The 23,078-nt window shown below is 42.5% G+C and overlaps 4 non-coding genes across 4 annotated transcripts; 3 read left to right on the top strand and 1 right to left on the bottom strand.

Moving 5' to 3' along the window:
- The first annotated feature begins 9,471 nt into the window (after window positions 1–9,471).
- On the top strand, window positions 9,472–9,543 carry TRNAA-CGC (transfer RNA alanine (anticodon CGC)). Its single transcript has one exon. It is a non-coding gene; the product is annotated as a tRNA-Ala (tRNA).
- A 2,142-nt stretch (window positions 9,544–11,685) lies between these two features.
- Window positions 11,686–11,758, bottom strand: TRNAK-UUU (transfer RNA lysine (anticodon UUU)). Its single transcript has one exon. It is a non-coding gene; the product is annotated as a tRNA-Lys (tRNA).
- A 2,124-nt stretch (window positions 11,759–13,882) lies between these two features.
- On the top strand, window positions 13,883–13,955 carry TRNAR-UCG (transfer RNA arginine (anticodon UCG)). Its single transcript has one exon. It is a non-coding gene; the product is annotated as a tRNA-Arg (tRNA).
- Window positions 13,956–15,551: 1,596 nt separating this feature from the next.
- TRNAR-CCG (transfer RNA arginine (anticodon CCG)) lies at window positions 15,552–15,624 on the top strand. The gene has a single exon. It is a non-coding gene; the product is annotated as a tRNA-Arg (tRNA).
- The last annotated feature ends 7,454 nt before the right edge of the window (window positions 15,625–23,078 follow it).

The following is a 23,078-nucleotide window of genomic DNA, read 5'->3' on the forward strand; positions in this document are numbered from 1 at the left end:
ATGTGGAAAACGCATGTCCTTAGGGACTCATTTATAAAATACAGATTCTGCTCTTTAGCATCAAGTTCTGCTGCTTGGAGACAAAGTCCCCTAAATGAAATCCCATTTTTAAGAGCGTTTCTAAGTCACATTCTTCTTTTTTTAATGTAATAAGTCTTTTTATTGGGGCTCATACAACTCTTATCACAATCCATACATACATCCATTGAGTAAAGCACCCTTATACATTCGTTGCCCTCATCATTCTCAAAATTCGCCTTCCACTTGGGTTCCGGGAATCAGCTAGTTTTCTGTTTTTGCCCTCTCCCTCCCTCCCCACTCCCCCTTCCAAAGGGACATTCTTTTTGGAGGACAAGGGTAAGCAGATTGCATTCCCAATTACATCATTTGCCTTCCTGAAACTTTCCCATTCCCCTTGCTCTGCGCAAATGCCCACTCACCAGCTAACTACCCAAAGTTATTTGACGCCACCTGGACAAACCCCAGGAAAACCACAGATTCTGATAGCACGACTCTACAGCCCTACGCTCCTAAAAGAAGTGCTCCTCAGGCCACAGGCACCCGCTGCTTTTATTGCAAAGGATACCTCTCAACTTCATTCATTGTTTGCCTGCCCTGACCCTCAGGCCTCTGGATGTACCCCAGGCTCTGCATGTGTCCCTGTTCCCCGTTTCACATTTCCAGCTCTAGCCCTCCTTCGAAAACGGTGTCCACAAAGAATTTCAGGAAAAAGCAACTGATGAGAAACAAAGGCTTCAAGGCTCCATCCATTTTCAATAACTGACTTTTCTCCCCAGATGGGTGTGGAGCAAGGTCCAAGGACTCAGCAAAACTACCAGACTGCCTTTTCTTTGAGAACCCACTCCACAATGGAACAACCATCTAAGATCTAGATATTTCCAAGAATAAAGGCACTGAAACCTGGAATTTGTCAGAAAAGCACCCTCAGTGAAATGGAAAATGAGATAGGATTGGAGGTACTGTGTCAATCCACTTTGTCCAGGGTCTTCTGCTTTTTCGCTGTCCCTCTACCAAGAATGACGTCCTTCACCAGGGGTTGGTCTCTCCTGACAACATGTCAGAAGATGAAGTCGTGCCATCCTTACTTCTAAGTAGCATTCTGGTTGTACTTCTTCTAAGACAGATTTATTTCTTCCTCTTCTTTTTATGTTGGCAGTCCGTGGTGCCTTCAATTACAACCAATAAATCCTACACACCCATACTTTAGTAATTTCTTCTCTAACTGATGACCACTCTGGCTTCTGGAAAACTCTAGACTAGATATTTTTTTAATTTAGCAGTTCAGTTAGCAGCCCCATAGGGCAGGGTAGAGCTACCCCTGTGGATTTCTTACGCTGTAAATATTCACCTGAGCAGAAGGTATTCCCTGTCTCTACTGTAGCCATAGTGGGTTCAAACCATTGATCTTATACTTGGAAATTTAACGCATACTCTACTTGCCTGTGGGCCGGTTAGCTCAGTTGGTTAGAACACGGTACTCATACACACGCTCACACACACATTCCCAGCATATATATACCAGAGACCTCTTTGAAGATGTCTGCTTAGAGCTAATTATAACTAGAGGTTGAAATTCTGTAACCATCTCTGAACCTAAAGTTTGACTTTCCTGTGGGTAGGAGAAGAGGATGCATTAAGACTGGAAGATAAGGAGGTTATGGCTGCTCTTTGTGGGAAACAAAGAAATTAGCTGGCTCAAAGACGACATTTTCTCTTCTGATTCAATTGGTTATTATTATGGACCAAAAGCGTCTTCACAACTCATTACCATCAGGTTGATTCTGACTCATAGCAACACCAGTCCCATTTCCTGCTCTCCCCATTTTCAGGTGTTGTTGGGTGTCACTGGGTTGGTTTCGACCCTGTGCCACCCAATGCACACCGAAGGCAACATCGCATGACCCTGCGTCATCTTCATAATTGTTCCTATGTCTGAGCCCATTGTTGCAGCCACTGTGTCAATCCATCTGCTTCAGGGCCTTCCTCTTTTTCACCGCTCCTCTATTTTACCAAGCATGATGTCCTTCTCCAGGGACTGGTCTCTCCTGACAACACGTCCAAAGTATGTATGGTGAAGTGTTGCCGTCCTTGCCTCTAAGGCGCACTCTGGTCGTACTTCTTCCAGTACAGATCTGTTTGTTCCTTCAGCAGTCCATGGCACTCTCCATATTTTTCTTCAGCTCCACAATCCAAATGCATCGATTCTTTTAGGATCTTCCTTATTCAACGTTGAACTTTCACATGCACAGGATGCGAAGGGAGTACCATGGCTTGGGTCACGATCACCTTAGTACTCAAAGTAACATCCTTGCTCTTTGATACTCTCAAGAGATTTTGTGCAGCAGATTTCCCTAGTGCAATATGTCTTTGGATCTTTAGACTGCTGCTTCCATGAGCATTGATTGTAGATCCAAGTAAGAAGAAAGCATGACTGTGTAAGTATAATGGTGCAAAGACATGCGACTGTGTGGACCATAATAAACTGTGCAAAGCCTCGAGGAGAATGGCATTCCCAAAACCCTTCAGGGTGCTCATGTGGAACCAGTACATGGATCAAGAGGCGGTTGTGCAAAGGAATACTGTGTGCTTTAAAATCAGGAAAGGTGTGGCTCATGGCTGTATCCTCTCACCATACTTGTTCAATCTCTATGCTGAGCAAATCTTCAGAGAATCTGGATTACAAGAAGGAGAGTGTGGCATTGGAGTTGGAGGAAGGCTTATTAACAACCTGCAGAATGCAGATGACCCAACCTTGCTTGCTGAAAGGAGGAGGACGTGAAGCACTTGCTGATGAGCAAGGATTATAGCTTCAGTATGGTTACAAGTGAATGCAAGGAAGACCAACGTTCCCACAACTGGACTAAAACGTGTCATCATGATAAAATGAGAAAAGACTGCAGTTGTCATTTTCAGGTAAGATGATTGCTTTGTTTTGCCTTTCTTTCTCCTTGGCTTATCTGGGTTGTTTTAGTTATCTAATGCTCTATATCAAACAATTTCAAAATCTAATGGCTTCTAAAGCCTACCCTTTTCATTTTCCCATAACTCTCTGGTTCAGAAATTTGGGCAGGGGCTGATTGGGCATTTCATCTGCTCCTTAGATGGAAGCTAGATTGTTTATTGCTCCTCATTCAGCTAGTTACCTGGTTGGGCTCAGAGGTTTAAGAAGGCTCCGTTTATGGGACCACTGCCTCTCTATGTATTTCTTAGGCTTTCTCTTTCCATCACAATTGTCAGCGCTTCCTCATAACTGAGTGAGTTGGCCACCTTTTGTTTTCTCTCCCTTAGGGTCACTGTGGGACCAAACAGACTTAAGGAACCTGAAAACAACAACAACATAGCACGGTAGTAGTATAGTCAGTTGTGTTTCTCACAAGGCAGTTTCTAAGAGGGAGTATTTATCCCAAGAGAAGAAAAAGCAACGCTTGTAGACGCCTCAAGGCTATCTACTGCAGAAAGCGCAGCCATGCACCAGTCCGTCAGCACATAGCACTTCTGTTTTACAACCTCACACCACTCTACATTTTAGTGAAGACTGTCTTCTGGATATATCACTATGGCTAAAGAAAGATGTACATCGGGATCTTCCATGTTGTTTCCTTTTCTTTTGCTTTAAGTTTAAAAATTTTTAAACGGTATTATTGACACATATATGTATTATTCACATATCATACATGTCACATACATACATAGCAAAGAGTTGAGCAATCATCACCAAAAATAATTTTGGACATTTTCTTCTTTCCTGTGCTCATTATTATTAGTTCCCCATTTCTTCCCAACTTCTCCTGTCAAAATTGGAAGAAACTATTAATCCAATTACACCCTCCCTCTGTATATTTACCAGCCCCGAATTTTTATAAAGAAAAACATACAAAAACACAGCAATGTCATTTGTTTGTTGGTCTTCTTCTTCTTTTTATTAGTGATATTGAAAACTGGTTGTCTCTGTTACAAAGTTGGTTAGTTTGATGGCATTTGGAGATGTTAGAATTGTTCTTTTCTTCTTTAATTTCTTCCTTCTGGTAACTCAGCAATCATGCTGACGTTCCATGAGCAAAGAGATGAAAGGGAAGAGAAATAACAAAGGTGGAAAATTAGGAGACCCGATCCGTGCTACTTAAGTTATTTGCATGGGAGAAAGAGGAGGCTTTCTACTCCCATAAAGAGTTGCAATATCAGAAACTCACAGGGGCTATTTTACTTCATTCTCTGGGGTCGCTATGAATCAGAATCCACTCAGTGACAGTGAGTTGGGTTTCATCAGACATTGTTTGAGACGAAAAGGTAAAATCACCCCTGGAGCTGCCAGGGGTAGAACCCACAGCTTTATACATGCAAAGCATGTACCCTGCCACTGAGGCCCACTGAGACCCACCCCTGTCTTCTAGTTCATGTTTGTTTCTTTTTGTAATACAATAGGAAATATGTTGTTGTAGTTCTTTGGAAACCAGCCCTCATCCCCTCTTCTGTCAGTAGACAGTCTCTTCTGTTCCTTTCATCATTACTATCATCTTTAAATGGGATCCTTTCTTGTGACTATGCTGTAGGACATTAACTGAATCCTAAACCAAATGACTGTTTCTTCTCCAAGGGTCCCGTGAGTCCTGTCAACCCTCTCTGAGATCTTCCCGCAATCCAAATGCCTGTTTTTCTATCTTCTTCTTCTTCTTCTTCTTCTTTTTAAATCATTTTATTAGGGGCTCGTACAATTCTTATCACAATCCATACATCCATCCATTGTGTCAAGCACATTTGTTGTCATCATGATTCTCAAAACATTTGCTTTCTACTTGAGCCCTTAATATCAGCTCCTCATTTTCCCCCTCCATCCCCTCTCCCCCTCCCTCATGAACCCTTCATAATTCATAAATTATTATAATTTTGTTATGTCTTATACTGTTGATGTCTCCCTTCACCCACATTTCTGTTGTCCATCCTGCAGGAAGGAGGTTATATGTAGATTCTTGTAATCGGTTCCCCTTTCTATTCCACTTTCCCTCTACCCTCCAGGTATAACCACTCTCACCACTGGTCCTGAAGGGGTCATCTGTCCTGGATTCCCTGTGTTTCCAGTTCCTATCTGTGCCTATGTACATCCTCTGGTCTAGCCAGGTTTGTAAGGTAGAATTGGGATCATGATAGTAGGGGGAAGAAGCATTTAAGAACTGGAGGAAAGTTATAAGTTTCATCATTGCTACCCTACACCCTGGCTGGCTCATCTTCTCCACACAACCCTTCAGCAAGGGGGTGTCCAATTGCCTACAGATGGGCTTTGAGTCTCCACTCTGCAATCCCCCTCATTCACAATGATATGATTTTTTATTCTTTGATGCCTGATACCTGATCCCTTCGACACCTGGTGGTAACACAGGCTGGTGTGCTTCTTCCATGTGGGCTTTGTTGCTCCTGAGTTAGATGGCTCTTTCTTCTTCTCTTAGCCATTTCAAAGAATAAAAATAAATAAACCACTTCTGTGAGAAGTCCCAGCATGGAACTTTCTCCTCTCTTTAGCTTTTTCTTCTCTACAATCCTTTCTCAGATCAACACTGCACCAATCTCTCCAATATCAAGTTTGAAACATCATTGTTCTTACTTTTTATCTTCATAATTTGATGGTCACTGAAGCTGAGGCCTCTTATGTGTCCAATGAATATTTGTTTTGTCTGTGTATTTATTCAGTGGAGATATGGATTGACTACTATCGATTAAGCATGTAACTGACAATGTGATGGCAAACACGATATTCATGAGCTCTGCCCTCATCGGGCTTAGGTTTTATACATGTATATATATTCACATATATTTATAAATGAATACACATATATTTAAAGCAGAGATGTAGAAACAAGCATGTGGAAGGGGAAGAATGAGTAAAGAAACTATATTGCTTTTATGCTTGCTGCTTTTATTTTCAAAAGAAAAAATGTTGTATTAACTACCTCACTGCTATAATACCCTTTAAACATACAACAAGTCAACCTTTAAATCTCAGGTGGTAGTAAGAATCCCAAGTGAACAGAATTCCCAATTTTTGAAATAGGTCAACTGCTGCCGTTAATAGGTACATATTTAAGGGAAAAACTGTGCAGCTCTTAGAAGACAAACAATGTAACTTTATTTATTACAGTTTAATAATGGAAAATAGCTTCTTTTACTAAAAATCTTTTTTTGATGTTTTAGAGGTTTGCCAACATTGCATCTATATCCGAATTTCAATGTTTGCTAATCAATTCTGTTGGTGGACATATGAGTCACTTTTCATTATTTTCAGTAAAAAGTTTTATAAACATGCATTCACAAGCTCTCTTGCGAACATGTGTTTTTATTTCTCTTGAAAAAAATTTACTATGTCATAAAGGTAGGTATTGCTGACATTGTAAGAAACTGGAAAATGGTGGGTTATAAAGAAGCTTTCAGTCCATAAAAATAACCAATTGAATCAGAAGAGAAAATGTCGTCTTTGAGCCAGCTACTTTCGTTGTTTCCCACAAAGAGCAGCCATAACCTCCTTATCTTCTAGTCTTAATGCATCCTCTTCACCTACCCACAGGAATGTCAAACTTTAGGTTCAGAGATGGTTACAGAATTTCAACCTCTAGTTATAATTAGCTCTAAGCAGACATCTTCAAAGAGGTCTCTGGCATATATATGCTGGGAATGTATATATATATACACGCATATGAAATATATGAGCTGGGAATGTATATTAGCACTGTGTTCTAACCAACTGAGCTAACCGGCCCACAGGCAAGTAGAGTATGCGTTAAATTTCCAAGTATGTGATCCATGGTTTGAATCCACTATGGCTACAGTAGAGACAGAGAAGACCTTCTGCTCAGGTGAAGATTTACAGGGTAAGAAATCCACAGGTGTAGCTCTACCCTGCCCTATGGGGCTGCTAACTGAACTGCTAAATTAAAAAAATATCTAGTCTAGAGTTTTCCAGAAGCCAGAGTGGTCATCAGTTAGAGAAGAAATTACTAAAGTATGTGTGTATAGGATTTATTGGTTGCAATTGAAGGCACCACGGACTGCCAACATAAAAAGAAGAGGAAGAAATAAATCTGTCTTAGAAGAAGTCCAACCAGAATGCTCCTTAGAAGTAAGGATGGCATGACTTCCTCTTCTGACATGTTGTCAGGAGAGACCAACCCCTGGTGAAGGACGTCATTCTTGGTAGAGGGACAGCGAAAAAGCAGAAGACCCTCGATAAAATGGATCACACAGTACCTCCAGCTGGAACTCAAACATAGCAATTATGAGGCTGGCACCGGACTGGGCACTGTTTCATTCTGTTCTTATCTGAATGGGTCGGAACAGACTCGATGGCACCTAATGACAAAATAGCTTAGTGGTAGAGCACTCCGGGCTCTTCATTATTATTCCAATGCAGTATCTCCTTTCCCTTCATTTACAGAAGGCTTTAATCACGTTCTCCCTGCTCGTATCACAACTAATTTCATCAGAGAACTGGTTGCCTGAGAACTGATCTATTTCAACGCCTGGGAACTATAGCCTGAGTGCATCAGCCTGGAGTAAAGAGGGACGAGAAAGGGGGAGTCATTTGGTGTATTGGGGCTCTCCAGAAACAAGAGGAACACGCATATCACCACTAAGAAGACCCACACTTCCTAAGGGAGGCAGTGTGGGGGACGGGAGGGCGTGTGAAAATAGAAAGCCGAAGTAAGACACCAAGAGAAAGATGCTTTCCAAACTCCAAAGTGCCACTGAAAGTAAAGATATGGTGGGCATTTGGGAGAGTTCTCAATGGTCTAGACCCTCTGGGCCAAAGACATGCCTCAGCCCATCAGGTCTGAAATTTATGCCCTAAGGAATTTTCCTTTCTCAGCAAGCCACTCAACACAAACACCTGCAACTCCTTTCTCAAGGAGATGTTCTAGAAGTTTAAGGTGAGAACGGACAGGACTTCTGCCCTTTCCTGGTCCCTCCAATCCTATCTCATTTTCCATTTCATTGAGGGTGCTTTTCTGACAAATTCCAGGTTTCAGTGCCTTTATTCTTGGAAATATCTAGATCTTAGATGGTTGTTCCATTGTGGAGTGGGTTCTCAAAGAAAAGGCAGTCTGGTAGCTTTGCTGAGTCCTTGGAACTTGCTCCACACCCATCTGGGGAGAAAAGTCAGTTATTGAAAATGGATGGAGCCTTGAAGCCTTTGTTTCTCATCAGTTGCTTTTTCCTGAAATTCTTTGTGGACACCGTTTTCGAAGGAGGGCTAGAGCTGGAAATGTGAAACGGGGAACAGGGACACATGCAGAGCCTGGGGTGCATCCAGAGGCCTGAGGGTGAGGGCAGGCAAACAATGAATGAAGTTGAGAGGTATCCTTTGCAATAAAAGCAGCGGGTGCCTGTGGCCTGAGGAGCACTTCTTTTAGGAGAGTAGGGCTGTAGAGTTGTGCTATGGGAATCTGTGGTTTTCCTGGGATTTATCCAGGTGGCGTCAAATAACTTTGGGTAGTTAGCTGGTGAGTGGGCATTTGCGCAGAGCAAGAGGAATGGGAAAGTTTCAGGAAGGCAAATGATGTAATTGGGAATGCAATCTGCTTACCCTTGTCCTCCAAAAAGAATGTCCCTTGGGAAGGGGGAGCGGGGAGGGAGGGAGAGGGCAAAAACAGAAAAGGAGCTGATTCCAGGAAGCCAAGTGGAAGGCGAATTTTAAGAATGACGAGGGCAACGAATGTATAAGGGTGCTTTACTCAATGGATGTATGTATGGATTGTGATAAGAGTTGTATGAGCCCCAATAAAAAGATTTATTATATATATTTTTAAAAAGAATGTGACTTAGAAACGCTATAAAAAAATGGGATTTCCTTCAGGACCAAGGGTGTGAGGGATGATGCTGGGAGAGTGGAGGGTGAGTGGGTTGGAAAGGGGGAACTGATTACAAGGATCCACATGTGACCTCTTCCCTGGGAGAGGTACAGCAGAGAAGGGGGGAAGGGAGACTCCGGATAGGGCAAGATATGACAAAATAACGATGTATAAATTACCAAGGGCATATGAGGGAGGGGGGAATGGGGAGGGAGGGGGAAAAAAAAGAGGACCTGATGCAAGGGGCTTAAGTGGAGAGCAAATGCCTTGAGAATGATTGGGGCAGGGAATGTATGGATGTGCTTTATAAAATTGATGTATGTATATGTATGGATTGTGATAAGAGTTGTATGAGTCCCTAATAAAATGTAAAAGAAGAAAAGAGAAAAAAAATGATTAGGGCAAAGACTGTACAGATGTGCTTTATACGTTTGATGTATGTATATGTATGAACTGTGAAAAGAATTGTATTAGCCCCAATAAATTGTTAAAATAAATAAATAAATTAAAAAGGGATTTCATTTAGGGGACTTTGTCTCCAAGCAGCAGAACTTGATGCTAAAGAGCAGAATCTGTATTTTATAAATAAGTCCCTAAGGACACGCCTTTAGTACATGGGGGTGTAGCTCAGTGGTAGAGCGCGTGCTTCGCATGTACGAAGTCCTGGGTTCAATCCCCAGCACCTCCAACCTTTTCGCAAGCATTTTCTCCGGGTCACGTATGAATATCTATCTATATTTACATGTATACAGGCGCCAATTTCACACTCTCCCCTAAACCCAACTTCAAAGTGGGGCAGAATCGCAGCATCTCTGAACCTCAGTTCCTCCTCTTAGATCTTTAAGTGAATTCATGAGGTAACGTTCTTTTGTCGTTTGTCAGTTTGTCTGGCTGTGTCTTGTGCGCGTTTCGGATATTGAAAAGTATGCCAAGGTATTTCGGATATCATCAGAGGTTCAGCGGGCCTTCCGGACTATGAAGGAAAGCCTGGCGCCCAACTGCCCCAAATTAGCACAGGCAAACCTTATGGATCAGGACAGAACGTTGTCCTGCTCACTTGCTGTGGACACACCGGAAGTCAACCGGCAGAGGCAGCCTCAAGGAGATGCATGGACAACGTTCACCCAACAGTGAACTCGCCGCCCTTGCGACCGTGAAGGTGAGGCCGATCAGGACAGGTTTCTTCGATTGGCCAGAGGCCATGGTGGATCAGAGCCACTCAACCGCAGCCAAATCAAGCCAACATTTGACCTTGCTCTGGGAAGGGACATGAAGCCAAAGGGGTGGGGGACTAGGAATAGTTGTATACATGGCTTGTATTTCCAAAAGGAAGCACTTGTTAATGAGCCAGGACAAGCTATAGTCTACCTTTGTTCTTCACTTTGTTTTGTAAGCAAGTGCTGGGTTGGGGAATATAACAGCATCAATTCCAGTCTCCCCCAATCCCCACCCCACAAAGACTTTGCATGCTACTTCGTGTATGAGAAAAGGTTTCAGATATGAAGTTTAAATTTAAAAGGCTATTTTCATCCTTAGGAGAACCGGAAGTATCATCATTTAATTCCAAAAAACGCAACAGAACCGAGATCGATCACAGACTAGCTTCCCCTTGAACACAGAGACCTCCAGTGTACTAGAGATTCTCAGTAGTTGCTCACTCGTTGTTTTCAGAATGGCATTTCATTTACAGAGATTTTTTTTACCCTTGGGGATCTCTTTGTGTTTTAACATGTAGGTACATCCTTATTGATCACAGTGTACTGGTGTCAGAATTTTACCAGTTCAAGTCAACTATAACAAGCTCATTCTTGTTCTCACGTTTGCTCTCGGACCCTCCCTAGTTTATAATGTAATTGTTTTAACTACCTTGCACACCTTTAGAACCACATGAGGGAGCGTTGCACGTTTCACTTCCAACTTCGAGTGTAATTTAGGAAAGTCAAGAGGAGAAGGAAAGCTCATTGTAATCATTCACTTGCTTTATTTCGGGTAATTCTGCTGATGGCGAATTCTCCTCGCATTCTTCTCTGAGAACAGATTGATTCCCATCCACCCACCCCCCTTTTTTTGTTGTTGTTATGGATTGACCATACTTTTCTTTCAATTCCTGTAAAATGTACACTTGTAAAGTAAAAGAGTTTCAATAAGGGTACGGTTACCTGAACCTCTTTCGGTACTCAAAGAAAAGAGATCGCATCCTTTGTAGTTCCCCACAGACCCACCCTCCCTACATCCTGACCTTATCTTTCTTTTTACATCCGGCCTCCTACTTTCGATTCTTCAGGTTGTCCCGGGGGTCTGCGCACCGAGGCTCAGTGGGTGAGAGCTGGGCTGCGAACTGCAAGGTCAGCAGTCCTCGAGAGAAAGACCCAGCTTTCTACTCCGGTAAAGAGGCACAGTCTCCAAAACACACTCGGAGTTTGCATCGTGAGCGTTGTGTGTTTGAATTACCAGGGGGGGGGGGTATTTTCTGTTTTTCAAACTGCCCACTCATAGTGACCCAAAGGACAGGGTAGAACTGCCTAGGGTGTGACAAAATAAACAAGAGACAAACTGTTGTCGACTTAGCTCCAATCCGTTACAACTCAGGCTGACCGCACGGGTGCGCAGTACAAGTGCGTCAAAGGGTCGCCAAAGCGCTCAACATTTGGGAGCAGATTAATTCCCTGGGACCTCTGAGTGGCCTCAAACTGCCAACGATTGGACGTTTAATGGAATGATTGAATGCAAGGAAGTCAAACTCACTGCTACTGAGTTGAAAACCAATCCTGGTGCGCGTACTCTGATCCGCGTAGTCTAAGGCATAGAGCTAGACTAAAAATCACAAGGTCGCCTGAACAGGGACTTGAACCCTGGACCCTCAGATTAAAAGTCTGATGCTCTACCGACTGAGCTACCCAGGCCCCACGTGCTGAGACTTCCGAGTGATTAATATAGGTTTAATATAGTTGAACTGGTTTTATATTTCACGTGTTCATTCCTAGGCAGTTTCCTTTGCGTTCTTTTTCTTGTCTAGAACACTGAGAGAAATATTGTAACCACGAGGATAATCTACTGTCCTTCTCCTTTGTCTTTTGTCCCTTTAAAGCGGTGGTTCTCAACCTTCCTAATGCCGAGACCCTTTCATACAATTCCTCATGTTGTGGCGCCCCCCAACTATAAAATTATTTTCGTTCCTACTTCATAACCGTAATTTTGTTACTGTTATGAATCGTAATGTAAATAGCTGATATGCAGAATGTATTTTCATTGTTACAAATTGAACACGATTAAAGCATAGTGATTATTCTGAAAAACAATATGTAATTCCATACTGTGAAATGATTATTTCTAATGACAAATAAATGAACTTTTGTATTAAAGCATGGTGCAGCATGGGTAACAGTCTTCACGCGGGGTACTCATCTGTGGGCGTGTCTGCATGTGGGTGGATCCGCGTGGAGACCGATAAAGGAGCGGTGTCTCGGTTCCCAAGACCATCGGAAGGTTTTCCGGTGGTCTGAAGCCACCCCCGTGAAAGGGTCCTTCGACACTCCGAAGGGGTCGCGACCCACAGGTTGAGAAACACTGCTTTAAAGGCTTAAAACCAGAGTCGAGTAACCCAAAAAGAGCACGTTGGGGTGTCAGGCCTCATTGATAGACCCAGTGGCCCTCAATAGTTGCCAAATGTGATTTTTTTCCCCCTGTTACTCTTCCACCTGCATCTCTTTTTCTGAAAGCAGAGCCCATGGTAGTGGTCTTCGCAACCCTTCGCGTTATTTCACCCTCCATATCTTTCTTGAAGCCGTGGTAGATGACGGAGACAGAGCTGACGAGAGAATTTGAAGACCAACGAGAACGTTCCACAATGACAGGCCACTTCTCATGTTCTTGTTCCTTCCCTCCTCTCTTTCTCTTCTCCTTCCTCAGTGTCTTTGTTCATTACATGCTGCTCACCTCCAAATGCAAAAGATAGGGGCGGGGAGGGTATGGGGAACTGATATAAAGGAATTCATGAAGAAAGAGAATGTTTTGAAACTAATTGTGGTAGCAGTTGTATATTCCTATTGGATGTGATTGAAATATGGAATGATATGCAAATCTCTATTAGCTACCAATAAAGTGGTTCGGGTGGACGGGGGAAAATATACAATACTCAGCATGAGGAACTGAAATAAATATTTCACAATATATAACCACATATTGTTTTTGTGATCAATCACTATGTTTTAATCGTGTTCAATTTGTAACCATGAAAATACATTCTGCCTATCGGCTCATTTACATTACGATTCATAACAGTAACAAAATTGCGGTTATGAAGTAGCAACGAAAATAATTTTATGGTTGGGGGGTCACCACAACATGATGAACTGCATGAAAGGGTCTCGGCATTAGTAAGGTTGAGAACCACCGCTCAACCATGTTTGACACATCAAAACATGTTACTTTATTTGTCTATTTTCTTTATTCGATCCCTCTGTCTACTTACAAACTTCGCTAGAAGTAGCCATTACCATAATTTAGTGTTTAAAAACATACTTAAAAATCATGTAAGTTCACTACCCATTGTGGATCCATTAATAGTATATGATATTATTTCTCAAGTCTGTGCGTAAATTGTATTATAATGTGGATTAACTTCTACGTCTTTCTTAACAGTGTGAATGATTTGTGCATATTGCACATGAAGCCCTAGTCCATATTTTTATAATATTCCACTATGTAAATATATCACAATATACATTCTCATTAAAAACAACAAAAACAAAGGCAAAAGATAATTATCTGGATGAATTAGTGTTGACAATAATGTCTAGAATACGTTCTAAGATAGTTTACCAGATTTTTTATCTAAGCCTAGAAAAATACTGTACAGAAAAGCCTAGAACAAATGAGGACATTTTCGTATGAAGAGAAAAAAATATTCCCTCTCTGAGAGGAAAAGACTGCACAGAGTATTGGAAAAGACCATTGATTTCTTCTAAATGATTGTCCCAGAAACCAAAATTGACAACAAAAGCATTTGTAGTGGTCAAGTAGGAAAGGGCCACGTGGCCTAACGGATAAGGCGTCTGACTTCGGATCAGAAGATTGAGGGTTCGAATCCCTTCGTGGTCAGTTAACTTTTGAACCTGCTGGTACAATCAGGTGAGAGTTAGACTGCAAACCATTAGGACAGCAGTTCAAGCCTGCTCACTACCTGTACGTAGAAAGAAAGAGACGCGGGTGGATTTAATTTAGGAACTAATCTGCGGGTTTCCCATGTCTCCACACCTAGAAGCATACAAGGCATAATGTGAGGTGAAGAAAAAAGTTCACTTTCCGCTTGCCCTCCTGTTATCTCTACTGTCATTATTGGTCCTGAGGTCTTTCTCTGTCCTGGATTCCGTGGATTTCCAGCTCTTATCTGTACCAGTGTACATGCTCTGGTCTAGCCGGATTTGTAAGGCTGATTTGGGATCGTGATAGTTGAGGGGAGGAAGCATTAAAGAACTAGAGGAAAGCTGTATGTTTCATCGTTGCTACACTGCACCCTGTCTGGCTTGTCTCCTCCCCGCGACCCTTCTCTAAGAGGATGTCTACAGATGGGCTTTGGGTCTCCACTCCGCACTCCCCCTCATTCACAATGATATGAGAGGAACCGATCACAATGATCTACATATACCCCCCTCCCTGGGGGACGGACAACAGAAAAGTGGGTAAAGGGAGACATCGGACAGTGTAAGATATGGAAAAATAATAATAATTTATAAATTATCAAGGGTGAGGGAGGGAGGGAGGGAGGGAGGGAGGGAGGGAGGGAGGGAGGGAGGGAGGGAGGGAGGGAAAAATGAGCTGATACCAAGGGCTCAAGTAGAAAAAAAATATTTTGAGAATGATGATGGCAACAAATGAAGATGGTACAAACATGCTTGACACAATGGTTGTGTGTATGGATTGTGATAAGAGTTGTAGGAGCCCCCAATAAAATGATTCATATATATATATTTTTTAAAAGCTCACTCGTGTTCATTCCGACCCACAACCTTTCACAAGGGCAATAGCACACTCTCCTATAGAATAGCACTGAGATGGCGGTTGGTCATACAGAATTCTCCTGGGGGGATGGAGGGGAGGTGTGTGTGTGTGTGTGTGTGTGTGTGTGTGTGTGTGTGTGTGTGTATCAATCCGCAGGGGAACCAGGAAACGACCTTTAAGCAAAAGACTCGGGGGTTAGTTAGCATGTCAGTGAGATAAAATGGCCCCTACACGCTATTTTGACTCTCTTCTTTCCACTTGAAGCAGACGTTTCCAACAAGGAGCTATTGTTTGAATTTCCAGACTTTTCTCCCTGAAGGAAGCATCATTTTGAGATAGAAAAGGTCCCAGCATAGCCTATTTCTAGCGCTGTCTCTTTATGCTGTCATCTGTACCCCTCCGCTGCAGAATATAGTTCTTAGTTCAAATTACTCCCTTTAAACTCGTCATCCTTGTCAGTGGCTTTATTTAGACGAGTGTGCCCTCGAAGAAATATGTAGCTTCTCATCATCTCGCAATTTCGGTTTGTTAATTCCAAGTAATTGTTTTCAGGAGTTTCATATGATATTTGATTCCTTTTTTTGAATATTGTTAGAATTTCCTCCAACTGCAAAGTTCAACTTTTCAAAACCGAAACTAAAATGCTCCCTTACCACTACTTTCACTAGTAGGATTGAAGTCTGGCGTCTGTGCGGTGGCCGCGTGGCCTAATGGATAAGGCGTCTGATTCCGGATCAGAAGATTGAGGGTTCGAGTCCCTTCGTGGTCGTTTTGTGGTTGTTGGGCAAGCAGTAAGAGATTCTTCAGTTGAGATCCTGAGATTCCTGACCTATTGGTAAGTGGGAGAGAGTGCGAATGTAGGTAGATAGATTCATCTTTCAAAAAAATATTTAAATAATAATAACATTTAAAAAGTTTTCCGGAAACCTAAAGTGGGCCTATTCTTAAAAAGACATGAGCAAGCACAAACCTGTGTACCCACTAATAATCATTTGTCTATCCTCTCAGTTTATTCTTTGTCATGATTTCCCAAGGTTTCAGTGGGTGTTTATTTCTTTCCCTTAAGATATTAATCAAATCTCACTACGTGCCTTTTCTTATCATTGTACCAGTGTCTATTTCCTCCATCAATTCCCCGCTCTCCATTGTTACTCCCACCCGCTTCTTTCCTGATCTCTTCCTATTCCCAATTACAGAAATGGAGGGAGCTATCCGACTTCACTTCTGGAAGTTGGAATACTTTGGGTTCTATATGGAAACTAGAACTCTACTCAGACAATAAGTACTGCCATTGAATCATTTCTGAATTATCGCCCTACAGGGCAGAGTAGAATTGCTCCTTGGGGTTCCCGACGCTGTAAATCTTTAAGGGATCGGGCAGCTTTATCTTCCTCCCAAGAAGCAGCTTGCCATAAGCAAGAAATATCCAATGTGTGTAAGAGAGAAAGAGGTGGCATGGAGTTATAAGGAAATAACTCAAGATGTGCAACCATATATAGTAACTTCGGTCTTAGGGAAATGTGGTAAAATGCATCTCCTCAATAAACAAACAAACAAATAAATAAGTAAATAAATAAAATTTAAAATGCATCTCCTCTCCATACCTGTAAAATAGAACCAATAATGAGTATTTTAAAATAATGTGCAAAATTGTAGCCTGTAAAATATAGAACATAAAGGTAAGATAAGATAAAATAATAATTTATAAATTATTAAGGGTTCATGAGGAAGGGGGGAGCGGAGAGGGAGGGGGAGGGAAAAAAAGAAAATGAACTGATTCCAGGAACCCAAGGGGAAGGCGAATTTTGAGAATGATAAGGGCAAAGAATGTATAAGGGTTCTTTACTCAATTGATGTATGTATGGATTGTGATAAGAGTTGGACGAGCCCCAATAAAATGATTTCTTTAAATATATATATATATAGAACCTAATGTCTTTTTCCCTTCAAAATGACTTTTCATGTCTTCATTTCTTAGATTATTTCCAAAGTAGATTGACTTCTTTTCTTCCCAGGACCTGTGTGGACTATACATACAATTTAAAGGTTTTATATTTCCTAAATAGAACACATACAACATAAATATATATGTGTGCATATATTTCTTCTCACTTCAACTTTTAATATCTTGGAAAATCCTGTAATTTAAGAATTCTTACCATGGCCATCCTCCACGGAGATAGTCAAACAGAGCTGCGCATAGAAGATTGGACTTTGTCATAAATGTTACATAAATATACTTGCAAGGCTTTCCATCACAATTTGGTTTAACAAGATCACATATCTACATCCCTTCACATTTGGAACTTACAAGAGTTCATTTGGAATCTAGTTTGCACTTACCATACAAACTACAGTTAACCCAAAATTACCCTAATTGTGCATCACAAGACCCAGATCCAAGTGAGCCCCTGCGCTATTGCTCTGCATTTCTTTGTGTCTGACTTGGCCTTTAGCTCTCTTTCTTTGGTCACATTCAGTTGATGTGATGAGCTGCCTTCTGGATCAGCTGGGAGACAAGTTCTATTAGAAAACTGGATTTAAAAAAAAGAAAAAGAAAACTGGAGGAAAACTCATACTGGGGTAGAAATTGCCAAAAAAGAGAGACCAATGTCACCTGGAAGCAGCTGGTTCTTAGGTCTTTCAAGAGATCATGATAATTAATGTGAACTCTAGAGCCTACCATCACTCTAGAGGTAATGTGTCTGCCTTGGTCAGAGTTCCCTGAGTCAATTTTCTAAAATTTTCTATCCACAAGAGTATGTATATCCCAGATTTAAGTCTTTTTAATCACACCTTGAGATATTTTTACTAAACAATAAGCAGTGGTATGAAGTGTTCGTCACTCTGAGGTAAACTGCAGGCGTTAGAGGCTCACTCTGCTCTCACAGGCACCTGCATTCTTTTTTTTTTTTTTTTTTTGGCACCTGCATTCTTTTGATTAATTTCAGTTCTTTTTATTAATGGTATTAAATCCACTCCACTCCTTTCAGTCTTTATAATAATTTAAAAATTTTAAATAATTTAAAAATAAGCATCTGGTGGTAGGGAGCTGATACCAAGGGCTCATTAGAAAGTAAATGTCTAGAAAATAATGATGGCAACATATGTACAAATTTACTCGATACAATTGATGGATGGATTGTTATAAGAGCTGTAAGAGCCCCCAGTAAAATTATCTTTGAATTAAAAAAAGCAACTAATGATCTATGCATTGTGTTTCTTAAAGAGCCTGTGATGAAATGAAAGGAGCTAGTTAATAAAATATAATGTTTTTTTTTTTTAATATAATGTTTTTTTTAAAAGAGTACCCTGATCAAGGCCCTTTGCCCACTTGTGGTACCGCCTACAACCACGAGGAATTGATCTGCCTGTTGGCATGAGTTTCTTTTTCTCCCCTGGAACACTGCTGACGGAAAGCCCTGGAGTCCCAGGCACAGAGAGGCATCTCCGAAGAAAGGCTCGCTGATCTACATCCAAAAGAGCACACTCGGAAAACCGTGTGGGGGAACAGTTCTACTCTGACACGCACAGGTCAGCATAAGTTCTAACTGACCGGTGACACCTGGCTCTCCCCAGGAAAAGGTGTGTCCAAACACGGACTCTGGTTCTTCGTACAGACTTTCATCTCATGGCTTTCGCCAGTTTCCTGAAAGTCTTTCTGAGACAGTAGCAGAGCTCCTCGCAAACATAGTACGGTTAGGAAGAGCAAAAGAAAATTCTGGAGGATCTGTGCTGGGCTAAATGGAAGGTGCGAGTGAGAGTTTTGCAGTGTTGTTTCAGGCTGTACGCCTCTTAGGAGCCCAGGGAATGAGAATCAAAGAAAGCAAAACGTATCCATTCACTCTTTGCTCGGAAATTATGTAGACATCACTGTATCTGACATAGTCCAGTAGGCAATCTCTATAGCGGGGTTGGTGACTTACTCTGTAAAAAGCTATCCTAGGGGGCTTTTCCTACCGCATCCCATCCCATGTATCTGCTGTGTGTCTCTTAAATAATAATAGAGATCTGAGCTAACGGTGCAAGCTTTTGTTTTAGGTAATTGAAGGGATTCTGTTAGAATCGGATTCCTCGTTTCTTTCCTCTCTTATCACCTTCCTCAAGTCATGTGGAAGCTCATAATACGTTCATGGAACGGATCCCAGGAATCCCAGCGGACTGCATTTTAACTTGATGTGTGCAGACATTACATAGAAAACACTTAGCAGCTCTAAATCTTAAAGTAATGTCAGGGAGTCAGAGGGAAAGAAAAAAAAAGCAGAGCTAGAGTGTAGATCTTAAAACTGAGTTCCAGTTCTCACGGTACATCCATCCCAAAGCGGTTTTAAAAACTATATTTATATCTATATTATATACACCCTTGCTACAATGTTCACTGATATTTTCAACTCCAATCCAGTTGTGTATATGTGCGTGTTTTATCACGCTCTCCTTTATTTACATATTCCTGAAGTCTTTTGTGAAGTGTTAACATTTTCCTTTTTTTATATTCAACTGACATAGCCACAATTTGTTTAAAATGATAGCAATGATATATTGGCTGGTTATAATTAAGAATAACTGAACTATGTGACAGCAATGTTATAAATAATGAGAGAGAAGAATTTGAAAGACTCTGGTATAATGGAATAATTAAGTTTTATATATTTTACTCTTTGTCAACTAAAAGGAGAAAAGAGGAAGAATTCCCCCCCGCCCCAATTACATAGAGTAGAATGAATTCCATGGGTTGGGTGAGTACAGTGTGGCCACTTATTAGTTAACCAGTGCACCTGTGTTGTTGCTTAGGTTGTTGTAAGATTGATTTGACACCAGGAACCCAAGAGAACATACACATTTGAGGAAATATTATTTATTTTTATAATGTGTTATTTCACAATATTAATCTTTAGTGAAGCATGTTCTCTATATTTGTGTTTTTACCATTTTTGTTTATTATTTGTTTTTATCATTTTTTGTTAAAAATAAAACCTGTTGCTTTCAAGATAACTGACTTGGGGAGGTAGGGGGAAAAGTGAGGCACGGATACCAAGGGCTCAAGTAGAAGGCGAATGTTTTGAGAATGATGATGGCAACAAATGTACAAATGTGCTTGGCACAATGGATGGATGTATGGATTGTGCTAAGAATTGTACGAGTCCGCAATAAAATGATCAAAATTAAAAAGATAACGTTGACTGTCGGTGACCCCAGTATGGGCTTTTCACCGACTGTTTTTTGGGGACCCCCATAGGTTCAGCTATTTTTCTCAGGACTTCCAGGTTCCAGGGGGACCCCAACCGTTGGTACCACGTCGAGACTCCTCCCGACACCAAACCCAGACCCAGCTCCCCGCTTTCCACTCAGTCCTTGCTCACATGGACCCTGTGGGCCATGGGATGTCCGTGGCCGCGAGTCTTGGGGAGAGCAGGAAGCCTTCGGGTCCAGCCGCAGGCCTTGCGGGCAGCACGCGGCGCAGCGAAGCCCCTGCAGAATGGGGCTCCCAGCTGACCTGTGAACCGGCCGCTTGCCCAGCAGCTGGGCCAGCGGGTTGCCATTGAGGGAGGTGAAGTCAGTCGGGTGACGCTCGCCGTCTCTGTGTGGGCAGTTCGCCCCGTGGCTGCGCGGTCCCCGTGCTGCGCTCCTCCCCAAATTGGAGGGAGGACTGACTACGCCCCAGTCTTAGATGCTCCCCTCCCCCACGGCCAGCAGTACCCACTTATAGCTCTGGACCACAAAGGATTCACCAGAGAGTGGCATCTCAAGGGACTGAAGACGGAGAAGGGAGAGTGACATCTCAAGGGACTGAAGACGGAGAAGGACACGAAATGGAAAATACAGACAACGCGCTCCCGAACCGCCCCGCCGGGGAGGCACTGGGCTGACCCGGCGGCCTTAAGCCGGCTGCTAAACGAATTTCTCAAAGACGCCGCGTGTCTCTACCTGCCGCTCCAGCCAAGTCCTCTCTGAACTGCATTTGGGTGCGAAGGTCAGTTCTAATACGCGTTTGAAGTATTTCCTCCCCAAATATTTCAAACACTAGGTAAAAGACACATGGGACCTCTCCGCGTTACTTTTTATTTTTTTTAGTTAGCTGTTTGTAAACCTACATTTTCCCTATATGTTCAAATGACCCCCGCCTCCCCCCCCCACCAAAAAAAAATAGCCAAGACATTTGAAAGTTAGGAAGTTGGTGGCAATGGTCTCCTGGGCTTGAGAGGCAGTTCTCCGTGAGGAGTGGCTGATGAGGCAGGAGGTGGGGGCAAAGAGCTGGCAGATGTTACCTTGTTGAAGAGCCAGCAAAGGGCGAGGGGGTGCAAAGACCTTGGGACAGAAAGGGAACGAGATGAAGTATAGTCCTTAAGGAAGGGAAGGGGCTAGAAATGCTTGCAGATTAGCTATGTCCCTAAGAGGGAGGTTTTTGCGCAGGAAGGAAAAAGGTGGGGCTGGGCAAACGGCAAATGAAGAGATAGGAGAGGAGACCCAGGAGGTTGTATTCCGATTCTCTCTCTCTTTCAAGACCCAGCTCCCCCCAAGACAGCCCAGAGTCGCTTTTAAAATCAATTCAGATGACTCCCCATGCCAAGACCCCTTCCTTCAGCCCCTGCCCCACCCGGTGCTTCTTTCTTTCCCTTCGGAGTCACTTAGGAAACCGAATACTGAGGACAAGGGAAGGTAGAAAGGAAGTGAGATGTCATTGGCATCCCGAACATTGAACTTTCCTTTGTTTCCCCTTCTCTGTCTGGAGGAATACTTCCAGCTGCTGTTACAAGCTGATAGAAGAAAATATTCGGAGGGGGTGGGGAATGGGTGATGAGTAGAAATGAGCAAGAGAAGGGAGGGTGGGTACTTTGGGAACCCTTGGCTTTGGGCTGTAGGTTTGGAGAAAGACGAACATAGTAGAACTGGATCTAGTTCTTAAAGAAAGACCTTAAAGAAAGGAAATACTGTTACAAGAAGAGGGGGGGAAGAAGCACACCAGCCTGTGGGGTCACTAGATGTCCAAGGGATCGGGTTTCAGGCATCAAAGAACAAAAAATCATATCATTGTGAATGAGGGGGAGTGTGGAGTGGAGACCCAAAGCCCATCCGTAGGCAATTGGACATCCCCTTATGGAAGGGTCCTGGGAGGAGACCGAGCCAGTCAGGCTGCAGTATAGCAAGGAGGAAACATACGCTTTTCCTCTAGTTCCTACATGCTTCCTCCCCCACCCCCACTATCATGATCCAAATTCTACCTTACAAATCTGGCTAGACCAGAGGATGTGCACTGGTACAGATAGGAACTGGAAACACAGGAACTCCAGGGCGGATGATCCCCTCAGGACCAGTGGTGAGAGTGGTGATACCGGGAGGGTGGAGGGAGGGTGTGGTCAAGAGGGGGAACTGATTACGAGATTACAAGGATCTCCATATAACCTCCTCCCTGGGGGATGGACAACAGAAAGTGGGTGAAGGGAGACATCGGACAGCGTAAGATATGACAAAATAATAATTTATAAATTATCAAGAGTTCATGAAGGAGGGGGGAGCAGGGAGGAAGGGCGGGAAATGAGGAGCTGATGCCAGGGGCTTACGTGGAGAGCAAATGTTTTGAGAATGATGAGGGCAATGAATGTACAAATGTGCTTTACACAATTGATGTATGTATAAATTGTGGTAAGGGTTGTATGTGCCCCTAATAAAATGATTTTTTTAAAAGGAAAGGGAATGTGTTTGTTACTCTCCTATCTACTGAGCTGTTAAACTCAACCACAAACCTACCCTATTGAATCAGTTCTCTAAAGGCTGTCTTTGAGTTAGGGACAGATTTGACCCTTTTGATTCAAGGGAATAAATTCATATTTGTGAGGAGAATTTTCATAATCAATCATTCAACAATAAATGCACGGTTCCAGAAACAAGTAAACCAACTGCTGAAACCCGAGATCAAACCAGGGATCTTTACAGTTCTAGGCAACCACCCTCTCACCGCCTCACTACCTCAGCCTCCCTGGCCATTTCTGACTGGAGAAAGACTGAGCTTTCTACTCCTGTAAGTAGTCTCTGAAATTCCCAGGGCAGTTCTATACCTGTCCTCTGTGGTCAATATAAGTTGGCATTGACTCGATGGCAGTGAATTTGGAGAAATCACTATGAAATAAAATATAGTGACTTCATATTTTAAGTCTTTTCCACCAAATATTAAGGTTCACTTAGTTATGAGGAGTTCTGCTGGCTGGTGTAATGGGTTTCACATCA

This window comes from Tenrec ecaudatus, chromosome 1 (assembly GCF_050624435.1).
Source record: "Tenrec ecaudatus isolate mTenEca1 chromosome 1, mTenEca1.hap1, whole genome shotgun sequence".
Taxonomy (NCBI): Eukaryota; Metazoa; Chordata; class Mammalia; order Afrosoricida; family Tenrecidae; genus Tenrec; species Tenrec ecaudatus.